This window comes from Rana temporaria, chromosome 4 (assembly GCF_905171775.1).
Source record: "Rana temporaria chromosome 4, aRanTem1.1, whole genome shotgun sequence".
Lineage (NCBI taxonomy): Eukaryota > Metazoa > Chordata > Amphibia > Anura > Ranidae > Rana > Rana temporaria.
The window spans coordinates 464,157,482-464,178,530 of NC_053492.1; positions in this window are offsets into that span (position 1 = coordinate 464,157,482).

Sequence of the window (21,049 nt, forward strand, 5' to 3'; positions counted from 1 at the left end):
AGCGGGTAAGACCAACCGCAAAGATGCCCCTAGATTCATGCCATTATGCTGCTCAAAAGCTCTCAGTGGCACAGGAGCAAGGCTCTTCCGTGGACATGAAGGAAGAAACCGACCCACAGCAAGCTATGAAACATGCACATGAAGTTGAACATGGAAAAGTGGAGATGGATGGACAGCCGCACTCCAAAGGAACTTGAAGAAGTAGTCTTTATTAATAAAAACTGGACATGCAAATCCAAATATACAGTCACATAAGGGGACAGCCGACGCGTTTCGCACACAGTTAGTGCTAAGCACTAACTGCCATGACTAAGCACTAACTGTGTGCGAAATGCGTCGGATGTCCCCTTATGTGACTGTATATTTGGATTTGCATGTCCAGTTTTTATTAATAAAGACTACTTCTTCAAGTTCCTTTGGAGTGCGGCTGTCCATCCATCTCCACTTTTCCATGTTTGCCTAGTGCATTTCCAGCACCTTGGATTCCTGGGAGGTTCCTTGATTTGTCTGCTAAAGATCCAGCTGGAGCGGTGACTCCTTTTCTCCACATGAAGTTGAACCTGACGCCATGTCTCTCCTAGATAGTGACTAGAAAATAGACACAGAGGATCTGACAGAGGGAGGAACACACACTAAACCAAATTTTGCAAGCTGTATATCAATTTACTGCCTCACCTCAGTCGGGGAGTCAAGTGGGCTAACAGAGAAAGTGTGGCTGCTGCGACATAACCTCCAGAAGATTAGAGAAACTAGTGCTGCTGAAGGTCGAATCAGTGATTTGGAGGACAAGTTGCCTCCGCTGATTGCCAAAAACCCACACAGCTGCCCACATAGCCACGAGTGACAAAACCGATGACATCGAAAACCGCCTCAGACTAAACAATATTCGTATAGTGGGCTTGCCAGAGGGGGTGGAGTGCAGAGATCCCACTGAGTTTGTTGAAAACTGGCTGTTAGAAAATTTTTAACACCCTTGTTTGTGGTAGAAAGGGCACATCGCACCCTTACAAGCAGTGCTGGGACAAGGTCATCCAGAGCCCAGGGCGAACATGCCAAACTGCACCCCTCCTAAAGATGTATAAGCATTATGAGCAAACAAAAATCCCTCCCCCCAAAAAAACACTGAGCACTAATCTGTATGTTTTTCCCCCTAAGCATACATTTTCCTCCTCCCAGTACAAATTCTAGAAGAGTAGGAGCCAAGAGCGCCACTGAGGGACCCCAGAAGAGGAGGATCAGGGCCGCTATGTGCAAAACCCTTGCACGGAGGAGGTAAGTATAACATGTTTGTTATTTAAAAAATAAATACGAACCCCCAATGTTTGGTATAAAGCCCCAAAATTCCAATCCTTTTTTTACTGTGCTGCTCTACGATATAGAATGGACCATAATGGAGGCTCCGAAATAGAAAGCATCTCCTACATGTGCATTCTTTTTTTTGTGTGTCTGCTTGTATAAAAAAAGAAAACTACAGATCCACCATTATTCTCTGTGACATGATAAATGCATGAAAGCACAAAGTGAACATTTGGTGAAAGCGCCATTATAATTGCGGGGCCCTTTGCCAGAATCCCCCAAAAAAAGCCTGAGACATTTCTCTCCACTCGTCGTCAGCTCCTGGCATCGGCCTCTTTCTGAACACTGCCAGATCACAGTTCATGTTTCGCAAACAATATTTGGAATTGTTAAACATCCAAGTATGAATCAAGATCTCAGGCCGGGCCGTATCACCTGCCGCCAGGAATTACAGTGTAATCTTAAGCAGCTCACGTCGCTGGAGTACTTTATTTCAACACCTGAAGCGAGAGGAGAGAGGACTTGTCAGACCGTGCCGGGGACCTTCAGTGTGTACACGGCGATCTGCGGGAGCTCTGTCAGTGATCTATTATGTAGACATAACAAACTAAGTCATGAAAGAGGGAAGAGTGAACTGCTAAGCCTGGGTATTCACCGCTGCCAACAGAAGAATTACTCAATAAATATATTCAAATATATTTATTTAACATTTTAATTATGCCTGTTATTGTATGCAAGACATCTTAAATTAAATTTGCCCTATAAACAAAAAAAAGATCAACAATTAAAAAAAAAATACATATATATATTTTTTTACTTTCTGCTATAAAAATATATCCGATAAAATAAAAAAAAAAAAAAAAAGTCTTCATAAATTTAGGCCGTTGTGTATTCTGCTACATATTTTTTGTAAAAAAATCCCAATAAGCGCATATTGATTGGTTTACATGAACGTCATAGCGCAGTGATGGCGAACCTTGGCACCCCAGATGTTTTGGAACTACATTTCCCATGATGCTCCACTACACTGCAGAGTGCATGAGCATCATGGGAAAATATAGTTCCAAAACATCTGGGGTGCCAAGGTTCGCCATCACTGTCATAGCGTCTACAAACTATGGTGTATATATACAGGAATCTTTATTTTGTTATACTAGTAACATGCTGTCCCCCCTGTCCACCTCCCTTCCTCCCTCCCCACTCCCAAAACCGAGAAATTTTTATTGCAGATGGTCCTGGATTACTAGAGGGGGTCCATGGGCACACTTTTTGGATAGTTAAAGGGGGCGGGTTGCCATGGTGTTCTCACTTTGGCCACAATATTTTGACCTACCTTTTAGGGAGTGCGACTTTGGGAGATCCATCCCTGTGGGCGGGTGTGGTGGGCTAAGAGGGGCGGGCCTGCCAATCGATGTCCACCTGATCTGGGGCCCTCTCTGCACATGTGTGTACACACACATATATAACCGAGGACACACAGGAGAGAGCAATCATCACTTAGGCTCTGAGGAAGGGGGTATGCCTCAGAAACGCGTAAGCCGTCTACATGTCTGAGGTTTCACTGGCAGGTGCCGTGAGGTCCAGTTCCTAGCTGTCCGAAAAGCGCTTACTTAAGCTTTCTTTGTGAGTAAGACCATTGTTTTTATTCAGTTTTTAATAAAAATGTTAGTGGTAATGCACTAGGTCGGTTCGCCCTCCCTTCTTTTCTTTTTCTCCGGGATTGCACATATGCAGGCCGTGAAAAAGACCTACCTCTGTGATGCCATATACTGTATGTGCATACCTTCATTGGGAACAGGTTCTATTATATATTTATTATTTCAGATTTTCCAATTTTTCGGGTTTTCAAATTTACGAATATTCGAATTTATGAATATTCAGAAAAATTTGTTAAACGGGTCTTCGTTAATTCGGATGTTTCTGAATTAACGAATTTGTCAAAATTTCTTAAAAAACTAATTTGGACTGAAACAAATTGCACATGTCTACTGGACCCTATTTGTCTCTATTTTTATTGCTGGAGACCCCCAACTGAATTGACTTTATATAACGCTACTGAGACTAAGACAGGCTTGCTAAAGACCCCCATAACACCTTTGTTACCTTCTATTTCTGATCCTGGTTATAGTGCTGTTTTTTTTAAAGGTTGGTAGGCTGTATAGCAGGGCTGCCCAACCACATGTGGCCCGCGGAGCCCTCTGATTTTGCCCACGACCTCCTGCTCTGGGATGGAATAGAATTAAAGCTCAGTTTATTACTAAAATCACAGGGCCGGATTCAGATACATAGCAGTATCTGCCGGAGCCGCGTAACGTATGTCAGATACGGTACGCCGCCGTAACTTTGGGCGCAAGTTCCGTATGCATGAAGAACTTGCGCCCTTAGTTACGGCAGCGTAACGTATGTGTGGCGGCGTAAGCCCACCTAATTCAAATGGGGATGTTGTGGGCGTGTTTTATTTAAATTTAAGATGACCCCGCGTATTTTACGTTTTTTTGTGAACGGTGCATGCGCCGTTCGTGAAAGAATCACAGTGCGCATGCTCGAAATTACGCCGCAAAGCCTCATTGGTTTCGACGTGAACGTAACTTACGCAAAGCCCTATTTGCGAACGACTTACGCAAACTACGTAAAATTTTGAAAACTCGGCGCGGGAACGACAGCCATAGTTAACATTAGCTACGCCTCATATAGCAGGGGTAACTTTACGCCGGAAAAAGCCTAACGTAAACGACGTAAAAAAATGCGCCGGCCGGACGTACGTTTCTGAATCGGCGTAAATACCTAATTTGCATATTCCTCGCGTAACTATACGGAAGCGCCACCTAGCGGCCAGCGTAAATATGCAGCCTAATATACGACGGTGTAAGACACTTACGCCGGTCGGATCCTTAAGCGGTGGTTCACCCTAAAATGCAAGTTTCTACCATGAAATCCAGCATAGTAGCGCAAGCTACAGTATGCCTTTTTTTTATTTTTTTGCGCTGTACTCACTGTTTAATCCCGGAGTTAAGTTTCAGACTCCCCACGGGGAATGGGCGTTCCTATGCAGAGGGGACAATGATTGAGGGGACTCGGCTCTTCACGGCGCTTTACGGCGCCTGCGCACAGACTAGGAGCTGACTGCGCAGGCGCCGTGAAGAGCCAAGTCATATTTCGGCTATTTCCGTGATGCGCCATAGCCGGCCGTCAATCATGTTCCCTTCTGCATAGGAACGCCTACTAGTCTGAAACTTAACTACGGGATTAAACAGTGAGTACGGTGCAAAAAAATAAAATAAAGGCATACTGTAGCTCACGCTACTATGCTGGATGGCATGTTAGAAAAACAATTTTTTTTTTAGGGTGAACCCCCGCTTTAAGGAAATCTATGCGTAACTGATTCTCTGAATCAAGCGCATAGATACAACGGCCCGCACTCAGAGATACGACCGCGTATCTGGAGATACGTCGTCGTATCTTGTATCTGAATCCGGCCCACAGTGTTTATATGGGCATATCTGCAATGGTTACTGGACTGCTTTCAAACTGACCCGCAGATGCAGAGCAGTGCACCTGCAGGTTGCCTGCACTGAGTTTGGTGAGCTTTCTGAAAGTGCACCAAACCTGCAGAATATATTAGAAGTCTATTGCAAAGTGCAGGAAAGCCAAAAGGTACACTGCGTTGCACCCGCACATCAGTGTGAAAGCAGCCTTGGGCCCCCTTCACATGATCAGTTTGACCCAATTGGACCCTCCATTCACCTCTAAGGCCGCGTACACACGATCGGTCCAAACTGATGAAAACGGACTGAAGTTCAGTTTCATCGGTCCAAACCGACCGTGTGTACGCCCCATCGGTCTGTTGTCCTTCGGTCCAAAAAAAGAGAACTTGCTTTAAAATCGAACCGATGGACGCCTGACCGACAGGTCAAAACCGATGGTTAGTACGCAAAAGCATCGGTTCAAAACCCGCGCATGCTCAGAATCAAGTCGACGCATGCTTGGAAGCATTGAACTTTGTTTTTTTCAGCACGTCGTGAGTTTTACGTCACGGCATTCTGACCCGATCGGTTTTGGAAACAATGGTGTGTACGCACATCAGACCATCGGTCTGCTTCAGCGGTGAACCGATGAAAACGGTCCGTCGGACCATTCTCATCGGATGGACTGATCGTGTGTACGCGGCCTAAGGAGTGGCAGATGTCCTACCTCCAATCCAATCCACAAAAAAAGCAGTATAGTGGGCTGTGTCCATTTCCACTCTAGATATAGAGTGGATACAGAGCGGACACGGACCTGCCATCCACCCACTCCACTCATTGATTGTGGCCCGCGACTGGTTACCAAGTCACTTAAGTGGCCCTCACGCTTCAAATGGTTGGGCACCCCTGCTGTATAGCATATTCCCCTATTCCAGTTTTCCCCTCCCCCCTTTACCTTATACCCCCTCTTCCACTACCTACGAACCCTCTCTTTTCTGTCCCATGTCACATTCCGTTCATGATGTCGTATATGGGTGTTTAGTTTTTGCTTGGAGCACTACCCCTAGTGTTACTGGGGAATAAAAAGTTGGAGTTACATGATGTTCACATTTGCATGTACCAACGAGAACCTGATACTGACTTTGAAAATGTGTGATTTATGGTCTGTTGCCCTTCTGGGCGCTTTCCTTTTTTCATTACTTATTGTATGGTTTTTTTTTTTCTGAAAACCAAAATTAAGAATATAAAAAAAACAAGAGGGTTAGGAGGGCCCTACTCATGAGAGCTCACAATCTTGATACAAAAAGTTAATAATTGTGTGGGGATGAGATGATGGAAGAGATGTTCAGTCTCTTCCAGATAGAGGTGTCACACTCAATCAGCATGATCATTTCAGGTAGCCCTCAAAGGGCTGGTTGTACATGTATTTGTAAGACTAGGGGCCAGATTCACGTAGCGCAGCGGATCTATAGATCCGCTCGTTCTACGTGAATTAAGATCCGCTCCCGCAAGTTTAGGAGGCAAGTGGCTAATTCACAAACCACTTACCTCCAAACTTGCGACGGCGGATCCTAAATCCCCCAGCGGAATTCAAATTCTGCGGCTAGGGGAGTGTACTATTTAAATCAGGCGCGTTCCCGCGCCGATTTAAATGCGCATGCGCCGTCCGGGGAATTTCCCGGCGTGCATTGCTCCCACTGACGTCGCTAGGATGTCAGTGGTTGCGACGTGAGCGGGACTTGCGACGCGCGTGTTCGTGAATCGGCGTACGCAAACGACGTAGGAAAATTCAAATTCGACGCGGGAACGCCGGCTATACTTAACATTGGCTGCGCCTGATAAAAGAAGGGGTAAGTATACGACGGAAAACCGATACGGAAACGACGTGAATTTGCGTATCTCGCTGATTTACATATTATTTATCGTAAATCAGCGGGAACGCCCCCGGCGCCATTTTTAAATTGAAAAAAAGATCCGACAGTGTAACACATTGTAACACTGTCGGATCTAGCCCTATCTATGCGTAACTGATTCTATGAATCAGGCGCATAGATAGGACCAGTTTACGTCAGAGATACGATGGTGTATCTGTAGATACACCGTCGTATCTCTTTGTGAATCTGGCCCTAGATGTCCAGAGCACCCCCCTCCCTTACATCAGATGTCCAGAGCCCCCCCCCTCAATCAAAAGTCAAGAGTCCCCCACCCTCCCTTACACCACAGTGCACCCCCTTACCTTGTGTTGCTTTTGGAGTCTGCCAACTGCTGAGACTAGGGGGCAGAGATGAGACTCTCCACGGCTGCACAGAGAGTGCAGGATCTGGTGGAGGAGTTCTGTCCTACTCTCTCCTGAAACTAGGGGGGGAGCCAAGAAAAGGGTCGGTGCTAAAGCTGCAGGAGAGGTGTTAGGGACACATAAAATAGCCTGGAGGACCACATTTGGCCTGCAGGCTTTGTGTTTGACACATGTGCCTTAAGAGATGAGTTTTAAGGGATTGCCTAAAGGTGGATAGAGGAAGAGATAGCTGTACAGATTGGGGTTGAGAGTTTCAGAGAATGGAAGAGGCTCTGGAGAAGTTCTGGAGCATAGCATGGGAGGGGGTGACAAGGGAACTAGATAGTATAAGGCCTTCGCAGACACCGAGAGCAGTGTTGCCAACCTACCAGATTAAAATTTTCTGGCACGACACCCGAAATTTACTGGCGTAGCCATGTTTTTACTGGCATTTCACAAAAGTTACTAAATTACATTTTTAGGTGCAAATTTCAGTATTTAGGCTACAAAACAAGTACGCTAGGCAAATAGCAATGTGATTTAAGGTAGATATTTAAGGGGAAAAAACATATTTTTGATATAATAAGGGCAAATGATTTAGTCACAGCACCCCCTGCCTCCATTCCCCTCTGCCACCAACACCCCCCTCTGCGGTGCCACAGTCTCCCCCTACCTCCAATCTCTGCCAGGCCCCCTGCCTCCATCCCCACCCTCTAAGATGCCACCATCCCCCTCTGTGGTGCCACCAATACCCCATGCCTTCAATCACCCCCTGCCTCCATCCCCCTCTGTGTTGCCACCAACAACCCCTGTCTCCATCCCCCACCCTCTGCAGTGCCACCATCACCCCCTGCCTCCAATCACCCCCTGCCACTAACACCCGTGACTCCAATCTCCCCCTGCCTCCATCCCCCTCTGTGGTGCCACCGCAGCCACCATCACCCCCTGCCTCCAATCTCCATGCGCAGTTCCAAGCCGAACCAATCTCGGCTATTTTTACTGGCACATTTCCGCAACCACGGACATGTACGAACGGGGAAAAAAGTTACCATTTTTACGAACTGTCCGTAAAAATACGGACGGTTGGCAACACTGACCGAGAGGATGGTTGTGAATGATATTTTGAGATGAGGTTGGGGTTGTAGCTCGGGGTAGAGTTTCGGATGTTTTTTTATGTTGTATTATTTTGAATTTGATCAGCTGGATTTTTTTCCCTTATATAATGCATGTTAATATTTTATGTACAGTGCTGCTTAGCAAGATTGCACTAATAGGTAATAGTAATAATACAATCATAGAAGTAAACCCAACTGAAACATGTTGATACGGTTACATAAATTCATATCTATTTGTCATCTAAGCAATGGAAAAGACGGAAACTCACCAAACATATTCTACTTACGAGGTTGATGGCTTTGCATGCCATGCCACCTTCTGCTAAGCATGTTAGATTACGTCACTGAATTATAACGTGTCCACGTATTCTTTGAAAACAGCGAAGTAAATATTTTGTCTAAAATTCGGTTTTATTTTAGCGCCTAACCAAAATAAAAAATGTCATCGGCTTTAAAATTTGAACATTAAACTTAAAAAATATGACAGCATCCCTGGGAACTGAATGTGCTCACTCTGTTTGTGTGTGGTCATTTGCTTTGAAGTGCTCGGAAGGTGAGGCGCCTGGGGAGGGGAATGATTGAATGAGGCAGGGAAGTGACTAAAGAGCTACAGTAATGATGGAAAATTCATGAACAAACCACAGTTGACACACTAAGTTAATTAGATTTGACCAGGCAGGAAGAGTTGCAAATTAAATAAACCATTAAATTTTCCATAAAACATTCTGTAGCTGGCCTTTCATTACGCCAAGGTCTATTAGAGACAATGTCATTTTTTTGCATACATTACTTTAGGGACCTCCTGTTGGTTGTTCTGCCATCATTCAGACCAGGTCGGGTCTTGCATGAGCATGGACTCTCTGTGCATGATATGGGGACACACAATTGCTTTTTGTAGGTAACACATCAGTAGAGATGAGCTAAGGTTCTGGCTGAACTCAGTTTGGACCAAAAAGATGGGAAGCTGGTAAATGACAGCAGGCCACCATCCCAATCAGCTGCAACTGTGGGATTCTTATTGGCCATTCTGTCATCATTCGGACGCGATCAGGTTCTGTACATACTCTTTGTGCATGATATTGGGGACACATAATTGCTTTTAATAGGTAACTCATCAGTAGGGATGAACTAAGGTCCTACCCAAACTCAGTTTGAACCAAACTTGTGGGAAACTGTCAGGCCTCGTACAGACGAGTGGACCTGTCCGATGAAAACGGTCCGCGAACCGTTTTCATCGGACATGTCCGCTCGGAGATTTTGGTCTGATGGTTGTACACACCATCAAACCAAAATCCCCGCGGACAGAGAACGCGGTGACGTAGACGACACCGACGTACTCTATCGCGCGAGTTCAATGCTTCCACGCATGCGTCGAATCAATTCGACGCATGCGCAGGATTTCGGTCCGCTGGTTAGATGTACTAACCAGCAGACATGTCCGACGGACAGCTTTCCAGCGGACAATTCTTAGCATGCTAAGAAACATTTGTCCGCTGGAAACCTGTCCGCTAGGCCGGAAAATTGTCCGGTCGGCCCTACACACGACCGAACATGTCCGCGGAAACTGGTCCGGCGTACCAGTTTCAGCAGACATGTTCGGTCGTGTGTACGAGGCCTCAAATGACAGTTGGACACCGACCCAATCAGTTGCAACTGTGGAATTCCTATTGGCCCTTCTGTCATCATTCAGACCTGATCATGTTCTGCACGTACTCTTTGTGCATGAGGGACACACAACTGCTTTTAATAGGTAACTCATCAGTAGGACTGAGCTAAGGTTCTAGCTGAACTCGGTTTGGACCAAAAATATGGGAAACTGTCAAATAACAGTGGGCCGCCATCCCAATCAGCTACAACTGTGGAATTCCTGTTGGGCCTTCTGTCATCATTTGGACCCGATCAGGTTCTGCACATATGCTTTGTGCATGATATGGGGGACACACAAAAGCTCTTAATAGGTAACTCATCAGTAGGGATGAGCTAAGGTTTTGGCTGAACACAGTTTGGACCAAACCTGTAGGAAACTCGGGGCGTGGCCAAGCCGGCAGAGAAGATGGACGTGTAGTTCCACAGCTCCTGTCACCTCAGAAAAGCACAGTGGCTTGAGCGACAGGAACCGCAATTTTTTGGAGCAGAAGACACCTCACCCACCTGGGACACCCTCCCTGCATGTGCTCAGGTGAAAACCGGACCGAAAGGACGCAGCCCAAAACCGCCGCGGACGTTTTGCCCGGACCGGGGGAGGCGCCCTGGGAAAGACCGCGGCTTCGGCCTAGTGGTGGAGCGGCGGCCATATTGGTCGTCTGGGGACGGCGCTTGGCGGCAACAACGGAGCTCCTTCTCTCCTCACCGCCCCACTACCTTCCGGTCCGGAGACCGAGCAGCCTGGGGTCACTGAAACTGCCCACCGCTCCCTGCATCAGCTGCCTGAGGGGCCGCGATAGCAGCCTGGACAGTGGGTCGGCGGCCATCTTGGGCCTCCCAGCAACGGCCACCGGCGGAGATTACGGCTCCCCCTCACCTCACAACACCTCACCGCCTTCTGGACTGGGGACTGCACGGCCTGATAAAGCCACGGAGGTATTTCATAGTGGGCAATAATCTACCTGAGGAGTTGTGAAAGGGGGCTTAAACTGACTGTCGGCGGCCATCTTGGTCCTCTCTGTGAGGGCTCCAAACGGACATTTAGGTTCCCCTTGTGCTCCTTTACACCCCATCTCCCCACATAGTGGATACCAATAGTCCTGGAGACATTGGTGAAGAGTATTACAACCTATAATCAGCTATCCAGGTTGAATCAATTCCAGCTCATGCCCTGTTTCGGCAGCCATATTGGTCCTCTCAGAAGTGGCCCCTGGCTCCTATCACCCAGAGCCTAGGCTTGACGACTACCTTGGCCCACCCAAAGGTAGCATACATTATCTTTGGCGAACTTGGCAGACTCATACACATTTCAGCAACACTCCTTCCCAGAACCTACTGTAAGGAGAGACGACGGTATACAGTTCACAAATTGCCCAAAAAGCTAACTGTTGGGTGTTGGATAGCATGGTAACGTCATCTCGCTCCTCCTCAGCCTCTCGCTCCCGTTCCCCCAGAGAAAATACCAGAGGGTCAGGACCTAACAACATGGACCAGCCCCGTGCCCCTCGCGGGAACTCGGCACCCAACCGCAGGGGCTCTTCTCAGAGTACATCCCAGGTACCCTCACAAAACGCTGCAGACATTGTGCTAACGGCCCCGGAACCGGAGATACCCCCTCAGCTGACAAGGGGAATGACAGAGACGGGGAATGCTGTTTTACCACAGCTTAGCATATTAGATTTAAGAGCAGTGGCCGCAGACATCAAGGACACTCTTGCTGCAGCAATAGCTGAACTACGCATAGATCTGCGCTCCCTTGCTGATAGGGTGTCTTCCACTGAACAGATAACAGAGGAACATGAAGTAACCCTCCAAAAATCTACCAGAAAGATAGATGACCATACCCTCCAACTGAGGGAAGTTAACCGGCAGCTGGAAGACCTGGACAACAGAGGCCGACGCCGAAATCTTCGTGTGAGGGGAGTGCCTGAGATAATTGAAGGCGACCAGATCCAAAAGGAAGTCACTATCCTATTCAACTCCATTTTGGGTAAACCCCCTCAAACCTTCATTGATTTTGAAAGAATACATCGGGCCTTGCGCCCAAGGGGTAGAGATACGGATCCCCCTAGGGACATAATATGCTGTTTGACAGATTTCAAATTGAAAGAAGAAATTCAGAACCGGGCCAGGGGACAGAGACTGCATTGCGGTGAAGCCCAGGTCTAGTTGTACAAAGATCTTTCAGGGATTACCCTGCAACACAGGCGTGATCTTAAACCATTGTTGGAAGCCTTGCGGTCAAGAGACATTAGGTACAAGTGGAAATTTCCCTTCTGTTTGTCTGCCACTAACCAAGGCCGCAATGCATCTTTAAGAGTACCAGAAGACCTGCCTAAATTTTGTGAAACTCTTGGCCTGCCACCGATCTCGGTGCCCGACTGGTACGCACCCTACCGCAGGTCCGTCGGGAGAAGAGGGAAGCCACCTGAGACGCCCATGGAAACTCAGGCGACCAGGTTCCGCAGGATGAGGTCACCCTCTAACTCAAGAATTCCGCAAAATTCCCCCGGTGCAAGAAGAGAGCAAGAGTACATCACCCCACCGGAGGCCAGAAGGGCCAGAAGAGATCATAATGAGTGAGCGGGTGGACACAGATACACATATCTAACAGACCGCATAAGTTTTACTGATCCCGGTTTGAGGGGTTATGTTTTCCCGTTTATCTGAGTACATATAATGAGCTCGCATCCCCAGGCCAGGATGCGGTATAGTCTTCACAACGGTCCCACCGCTGAAGGAGGTGTTTCCCTTCCCTGGTAACACCACATCACTCGACCCTTGAGGGACACAGAGACTGATGGCCATGGTAACTGACCCCGAGTATTGGGTTGGTCTAAAAACTTTTAGCTGACCACTATACCTGGAGGCCTTGACATCCAGGAGTAAGTATGGTGGTAGGTGGGGGATCTTGTTTGAGCAGTTTGGCATCACACATATGCTACTGATACGCTCTCCAGATGGGTGGTTGCCAAACATTATAGTCTAAAACTCAGATATTGGGGATAATGTTAGTATTAAGAGTGAACAGATAGTAACTGTCTAATAGTTGAAAAGTTTTTCTATTTAACCTGCTTTGTTATACAGTTTAAATATAGAGTCTTGAAGTGACAGAAATGGGAGATCCACACTGAGAGTTCTTTCATTATTTACCTTTATCTAGTCCTCACGATCCACACTTGGACGAATGGCACATTTGACATAACGAGGTGTCCTAATCAGGCACCCTGTCTTCTCTCAGTCTGAATCTACTCTGGGGTGACACGGTTAAATTAGTCACATCTCAATTCCTCACTAAGAAACATAGATATAGTGGTATAGATTTAACTTGATTTATAGCGTTTTGTTTTCCTGTATTGGTTCCGGCCAACCCCACAACAGTGGTGTACTGGCACTTCTAGGGCTCGGTTAAGACCCTGGGGGTCTGGTGCCCACTGTACCTTTCCGATTGTCCTCTGTAAATAGAAAGTGAGCGAAGTATACTTCATCACTTAATCGGTATTTAGTTATATCAAGCTTTGTTGCCTTACGCCAACAGCATTGTTCGTTGCCCTGTAAACCCATTTTGAGGTTTGTAATCTTTTTATAACGACCTTTTTCCGAGCATACACCTCTTTCTTCCCGTGCCGGGTAAGTTCCCAACAGATATGACTCAGGCAACATCCCCCTTACCCACCTCTCAGAGGAGGGGACCTTTAAACCACATTAAATTATACTCCATAAATATCAGGGGATTGAATATCCCTGAGAAGCGTTCACGCTTACTTTTCACGCTACAAAAAGAAAAAGTACACATAGCCCTCATTCAAGAGACACATTTCCGTGCGGACGGAATCCCCAAATTGACTGACAAGAATTTCCCAGTAGTATTTCACGCCCCAAATACCGAGGCGAAGTCTAAAGGAGTCTCGGTTTTAATTTCTAAACATTGTCCTTTTCAGGTCACGGATGTCCAGAGGGACCCACAGGGACGATATATATTCCTACGTGGTACCATACACAATGTAGAGTACACAATAGCTAATATATATGCTCCTAACACAAAACAAGTTTCCTTTTTTAGTTCAACCCTCTATCAATTAACATCCTTCCAAAGGGGCTCCCTTGTTTTAGGAGGAGACTTTAATGTTCCTCTACAACCAGACCTTGACACATCCAATGGTTCTACCTGTTTAAAATTTAGCGCTTTAAAAGCGATAAAGTCCGCCCTCTCCACCTTGACCTTACATGATACTTGGAGAACCCTTCATCCAAATGTGAAAGATTTCACCTACTTTTCACCACTTCACAAAAAGTACTCTCGAATAGATCACTTCTTTCTTACACAAAACGACCTTACCTCCCTAGCTGATGCCACGATCGACCCAATGCTATTGTCAGACCATCACCCGATCACGATTCGGCTCTCGATCCCCACAAGTCGTCCTAGATCGTCCATTTGGAGATTAGATGACTCCATTTTGCTGGACAGTATTAATACCACTGAAATCTCGACAGTTCTGTCAAATTATTTTTCTGAAAACATAACTGAAGACACCTCTGCACCATTAGTCTGGGCTGCCCATAAGTGTGTGGTTAGGGGACATTTTATTTCAATAATGGCCAAACGAGCCAAGATGCGAAAAGCACGCATTCTAGAGTTGTCAGATAAAGTTAAGGCCCTGGAACAAGCACATAAACGAACGTTAGCTACCCAAACACATGAGGATTTACTGAAAGCCCGTGAAGAACTCACCAGTAAGCTTTTCTATGAATATGGGAATAAGTCAGGTAAACTTTTGGCAACGGCCTTGCAAAAAAAAAAGGCATCCCACACCATCAATAATGTAACTGCCACATCCGGGGAATCTATTGTTACCAACAATGGAATCGCTGACCAATTTGTAAAATATCTTTCGGGGCTATACAATTTGCAAATACCACGGCAACCAGATACTGCCCCTGACAGGAAGACCTTGATAGAGGAATTCTTGTCAGAATTCTGCCCATCGTATTCTACCCCTGAAGACATTGCAGACCTGGGCTCCCCAATCACCACTGAGGAAGCTACTTTAGCGTTAAAACAACTTAATACGCTCTGGGACCACACACATAAGGGTTCTATTAATGTCTCAGCACAAGAAAATCAATACAAGCTCTGTACTAGGTGGTACCGAACACCAGAGAAACTTCATAAAATCTTTCCGGCAGTTTCATCATCTTGTTGGAGGTGTGATGAAGCAGAAGGATCACTTTTACATATCTGGTGGGAATGCCCTCATTTAGCCCGGTTTTGGAAAGAGGTGCATGAACGTATTGTACGTATAACAACAATGCCAATTAACCTTGATCCAGCACAGTTCTTACTACACCATACGCCCATTCCTAGAATGCAATATCGGAAATCACTAACTCTCCACCTTGTGAATGCTGCCACCCAATGTATCCCCAGGTGGTGGAAATCTAAAACGTTTCCGACAGTTGAGGATTGGCATGCCCGTGTTGACAGGGTGGAGGAGATGGAGCGCCTAATCCATCAAGCCAAAGATACGCACGAGAATTACAGACAAACATGGTCAAGCTGGGCACGGTATAGAGATCCCCCTACATAAGCAATACCCGGGTCCTACAGGATTTCTAACATAACATCAGGGGGTATACTCACCCAGAAACCTAACAGTTAGATAAGTTCGACCCCCCCTTCTCTTATATAGGATCATATACTTCCGTAAAGATATAGAAACCGACTGACCTCAACTGGCAGGGAAGTGTGGAACTATAGCCATTAGTAGTATGCCAAATATTCGCTGTTGCCTCCCTTGATATTTTTTTTTTTTTTTTATTAGACATTGGAAGTTAAACCTATTCTGCTCCGATCTCCACCGGTCCACTCTCTGTGCTGCCCACAGAAAGTCCCCGTTAAGGGGTGGGTAGGGCAGAGGGGGGCCCCTGACACGGAGCCCGCATTCCTCTGCTAAGGTGGGACTTGAGGGTCGCCCCGAGACACTTGATCTCTTGTCCTGATTCATTCCTTTATAGTCAACGATGTCGTTGTAATGTCGCATAGGAAAGTATATATTCTTGTAGGATGATTTGTTAATATAAGATTCCGTCAAGACATTATTTGTAATATGACTGAAGTATTTTTGTCTTGGATTACGCTGTACTGTTGAAAATACTCAATAAAAATGTTTATTCAAAAAAAAAACCTGTAGGAAATAGTGTTGCTCACGAATATTCGCATTGCGAATATTCGACTCGAATATAGCATATTCGAGAAATCGCGCTATATTTCGAATTTCGCGGTGAATATTCGCAATTCCGAATATTCGCATTTTTTCAATTTGATTTTTAAAACAGATCACATCCTATCGACGTCTAAAAGCATTGCTGGTATGATTAGAGACCCTGGGCCGAGTAGCTAAGCTGAGGCGATCCTTTTATGTTGCCAAATTGAAAAAAAAAAAATTGCGATTTTTCGCTATTGCGAATGCGAAAATGATTGCGAATTTTCGATAACTGTGGTAGGAGAACTCTGATTGTCTCTGATGCAAAAGGGGGGGGCTTTGTGTATGTGTATGTTATGAATATTTGTATGTTTGATATTATTATTTTTTGTAAGAAGGAAAAAATTGCGCATACCTTAAAAAAGGGGAGAATACAGCAGCAACTCAAAAATGTTATACAACATAAATTAATACAAGACAGAAAATGGAGTCGCTCTACAAGAATAAAAAATATGTCTAGTGACAAGACATGTGGGCAAATTATAAAATAAGCAAGCGCAAATAACTTGTGAAATACACAGTAAAACAAATATATAAAGAAATATAGTCCCAATAATAGAAAAATAATCTTTCATAAAAATGTCTGATATGTGAAGTGAAAAAAAGTCCAAAGCATGCAGCATGAACGTGTTCAATCTTCAAGGTGTTTGATTGACAAATGGCTGTGACAGATGGATAGAGTAAAGAATCACCACCAATGCAAAACACTTTTTATTTTCTATTGTAAAATATCAAGAATATTCTGAGCCAATCAGAGTGCTCCTTCTGCATTTGCCGAATATTCGCAATTATTTTGTATTGTAAAATATCAAGAATATTCTGAGCCAATCAGAGTGCTCCTTCTGCATTTGCCGAATATTCGCAATTATTTTGTATTGTAAAATATCAAGAATATTCTGAGCCAATCAGAGTGCTCCTTCTGCATTTGCCGAATATTCGCAATTATTTTGTATTGTAAAATATCAAGAATATTCTGAGCCAATCAGAGTGCTCCTTCCGCATTTGCCGAATATTCGCAATTATTTTGTATTGTAAAATATCACGAATATTCTGAGCCAATCAGAGTGCTCCTACAGCATTTGTCGAAATTGCGCAATAAATATCGCATTCGCATGTTGCGATATTTCGATAAAATATCACGAATATTCTGAGCCAATCAGAGCGCTCCTCCAGCATTTCTCGAAATTGCGCAATAAATATCGCATTCGCATGTTGCGATATTTCGATAAAATATCACGAATATTCTGAGCCAATCAGAGTGCTCCTACCGCAGTTATCAAAAAATCGCAATTATTTTCGCATTCGCAATAGCGAAAAATCGCAATCATTTACTTTCGATAAAATATCACGAATATTCGAATTTAGCGAATATATCTCGAATATTCGAATATATATTCGAGATATATCGCGAAATCGAATATGGCATATTCTGCTCAACACTAGTAGGAAACTCAAATGACAGTGGGCCACTGTCCCAATCAGCTGCAACGGTGGAATTCCTATTGGCCCTTCTGTCATTATTCAGACCCAATCATTTTCTGTACGTACTCTTTGTGCATGATATGGGGACACACAACTTTTATTGGTAACTCATTAGTAGGGCTGAGCTAAGGTTCTAGCTGAACTCAGTTTGGACCAAAAATATGGGAAACTGTCAAATAACAGTGGGCCACCATCCCAATCAGCTGCAAATGTGGAATTCCTGTTGGCCCTTCTGTCATCATTCAGTCCTGATCAGGTTCTGCACATACTCTCTGTGCATGATATGGGGAGACACAATTGCTTTTGATAGGTAACTCACCAGCAGGGATGAGTTAAAGGCTAAGTTCCCCTTTTTATTTTATTTTTTTCTAAAATCCAGCTCCCCTTTGTACTATATATATATATATATATATATATATATATATATATATATATATAAATATTTATATATATACCTCTGTTGCACAAAAGTTTTCTTTGATTTTGAACACAAGGCCTTATCTCATCCATGGCTATATTTTGCAGATCACTTCAGAAACTCCCTGGTATAGAGACAGAGACAGACAAGCCAGTAAGGGCTCGTACAGATGACCGAACAGCAGACCAGTTTCAGCAGACATGTTCGGTCGTCTGTACGGCCGAGCAGACAGGTTTCCAGCGGACATTTGTCCAGCCGACCGTTTTGCAGCGGACAAATGTTTCTTAGCATGCTAAGAAACATGTCCGCTGGAAGCCTGTCCGTCGGACATGTTCAGTCGTCTGTACAGACTCACCGGACATGTCCGCTCGGCCGCCATCCCTCGCATGCGTCGAAGTGATTCGACGCATGCGTGGAAGCATTGACCTTCCAGGGCCGCGCACGTCGCCGCGTAATTGTCGCAGCGACGGCGCGGCCACGTCACCGCGTATCGTGTACGCGTGGATTTCTGTCTGATGGTGTGTACAACCATCAGACAGAAATCTCCGGGCGGACATGTCCGCTGAAAACGGTCCGGCGGACCGATTTCAGCGGACAGTCCGTCCGTGTGTACGAGGCCTAAGACATAGGAAGTAGTTTACCAGCTGACCTCATTAGCACACCTTCACCCATTAACTAAGTTTTCACAGCCCCATTTGCCTGTCTTCCTTAGCGTTCCTTCAGATGGGCTCAGGGTGCATGCTAAATTCACCGGGGCCACATGCAGCCCACGGGACACCCCTGATGTAGTGCAAGGGCCTGCCTGATTAAATACAGAGTGATTGGATAGATGGTGTGTCTGCCTATTATATAGTTTTGGTAAATCTAAAGGGGATCATACAGAGATTGTATAATCAGATTGTATAGTGTATGGTTACATTTATACACTTAAAATTACCTAGTTGTGCTTTCAGTGTCTTTAATTATTAACGGCACACCAAACACTGAAGCAAACACATTTTGTTACATGAAAAAACAGGTGACAAATGCAGTAAAAAAAAAAACGTCAGAAATGTCCCATAAGCTACTTTGCCATGTGTGGCTCAGCCCATTGAAATCAACGGGCTGCCTTCTGTGTGTCACTGAAAAAACTAGACAAAAAACATGCGCTTCCACTACTTTGGGTGTGAATGGGGCCTGAAAGTTAAATTGATGCGTTTACACAAGAACAATGAGGTTCCATTCACATCTGTGTGTTTCCAAACGCATGACAAACTGCACAGAACAGGGGAAAAGTTCTAACCCCGAACAGCAAACCCCATTGAAGTCTATGGGAGTCAAACAGAAAAAAAAATGGCCATAAAAGGGGTATGAGGGCCAAAATTTTTTTTTCAAAACGATAGTTTTTATCAGAAGCAGTGATTTTTAAGTGCAACAATAAAAAAAAAAGTTCCTTCAAATATATAGTGCCAGAGGGGTCTCCTTAGTCTGCCTGTAAAGTGGCGCATCTGTGGCATGCATAGAACATGCTGCAGCAAAAACCCCCGAGACATTATATATTTTCTGAAAGCAGAAGCCCTGTAGAATAAAAAGATGATAGTTGCACTTTTTTATGTCACATGATATTTGCGCAACTATTTATTAACCACTTGCCGACCGCGCACCGCCGTTCTACGTCGGCATGTTGGCTCTGCTGGGCGAGAGCACGTAGTATAACGTCCTCTCTCTCAGCCGCCCGCTCGCCGCCGACTCCCGTGCGTGTGCCCGGCGGGCGCAATCGCCGCCGGGCACACGCGAACGCGTCGCCATTACTAGTAAAAAAAATATATTAATAAAAATTACATAAAAATACCCCCTATTTTATAAACGCTATAACTTTTGCGCAAACCAATCAATAAACGCTTATTGCGATTTTATTTTAGGAAAAATAGGTAGAAGAATACGTATCGGCCTAAACTGAGGAAAAAAAATGTTTTTTTATATATTTTTGGGGGATATTTATTATAGCAAAAAGTAAAAAATATTCATTTTTTTCAAAATTGTCTCTCTATTTTTGTTTATAGCGCAAAAAATAAAAAACGCAGAGGTGATCAAATACCACCAAAAGAAAGCTCTATTTGTGGGAAAAAAAGGACGCCAATTTTGTTTGGGAGCCACGTCACACGACCGCGCAATTGTCTGTTAAAGCGACTCAGTCCCGAATCGCAAAAAGTACTCTGGTCTTTGGGCAGCAATATGGTCCGGGGGTTAAAGCGGAGATTTACCCATACCTTACACATTTTCCCCTTCGCTTTATGCTCGTTTTGTCTAGGGGAATCGGCTATTTGTTTTAAAATATGATCCGTACTTACCCGTTTACGAGATGCATCTGTGTCTTCTTTTGGGATGAAGGGGTCTATGCAGCAAGCGGAAAAGATAGTGAGTCAAAGATAACTCTGAGACATTTTACTTTAGTGCTTGGGTGATAGTTTGTCCAAAGATGGTGGGAGAGGGGGCGGAGGTAGATGTTGAAGAGCACTTGTCAATTGTCAAACAAACTGCAGTAAAAAGTAGTTAAACTATATAATACAGGAAAGGGATATAAAAAAAGATATCCAATGAATTGAGAATGCAATCAGCAGTGTTCAACCTCTGATCAAGAAGTTGAAAATGAGGGATTCTGTTGAAACCAAACCACGGTCAGGTAGTCCAACTAAAATTTCAGCCACAACTGCCTGGAAAATTGTTCGGGATGCAAGGAAAAACCCACAAACGTGGTGTGGCTGTTTCAAGATGCACAATAAGGAGAAAGATGGACTGCATGGTCGAGTCGCCAGAAGAAAGCCATTACTACGCTAATGCCACAAAGTATCCTGCTTAAAATACGCCAAACAGCACAGAGATAAGCCTCAAAACTTCTGACACAAAGTCATCTAGAGTGATGAGACCATAATTTTGCATTTTGGCCACAACCATAAACGCTTCATTTGGAGAGGAGTCAATAAGGCCTATAATGAAAGGTACGGAGAAGGATCGCTGATGTTTTGGGGATGTGTGAGCTACAAAAAGGCACAGGAAATTTGGACAGAATTGTTGGCAAGATGAATGCAGTATGTTATCAAAAAATACTG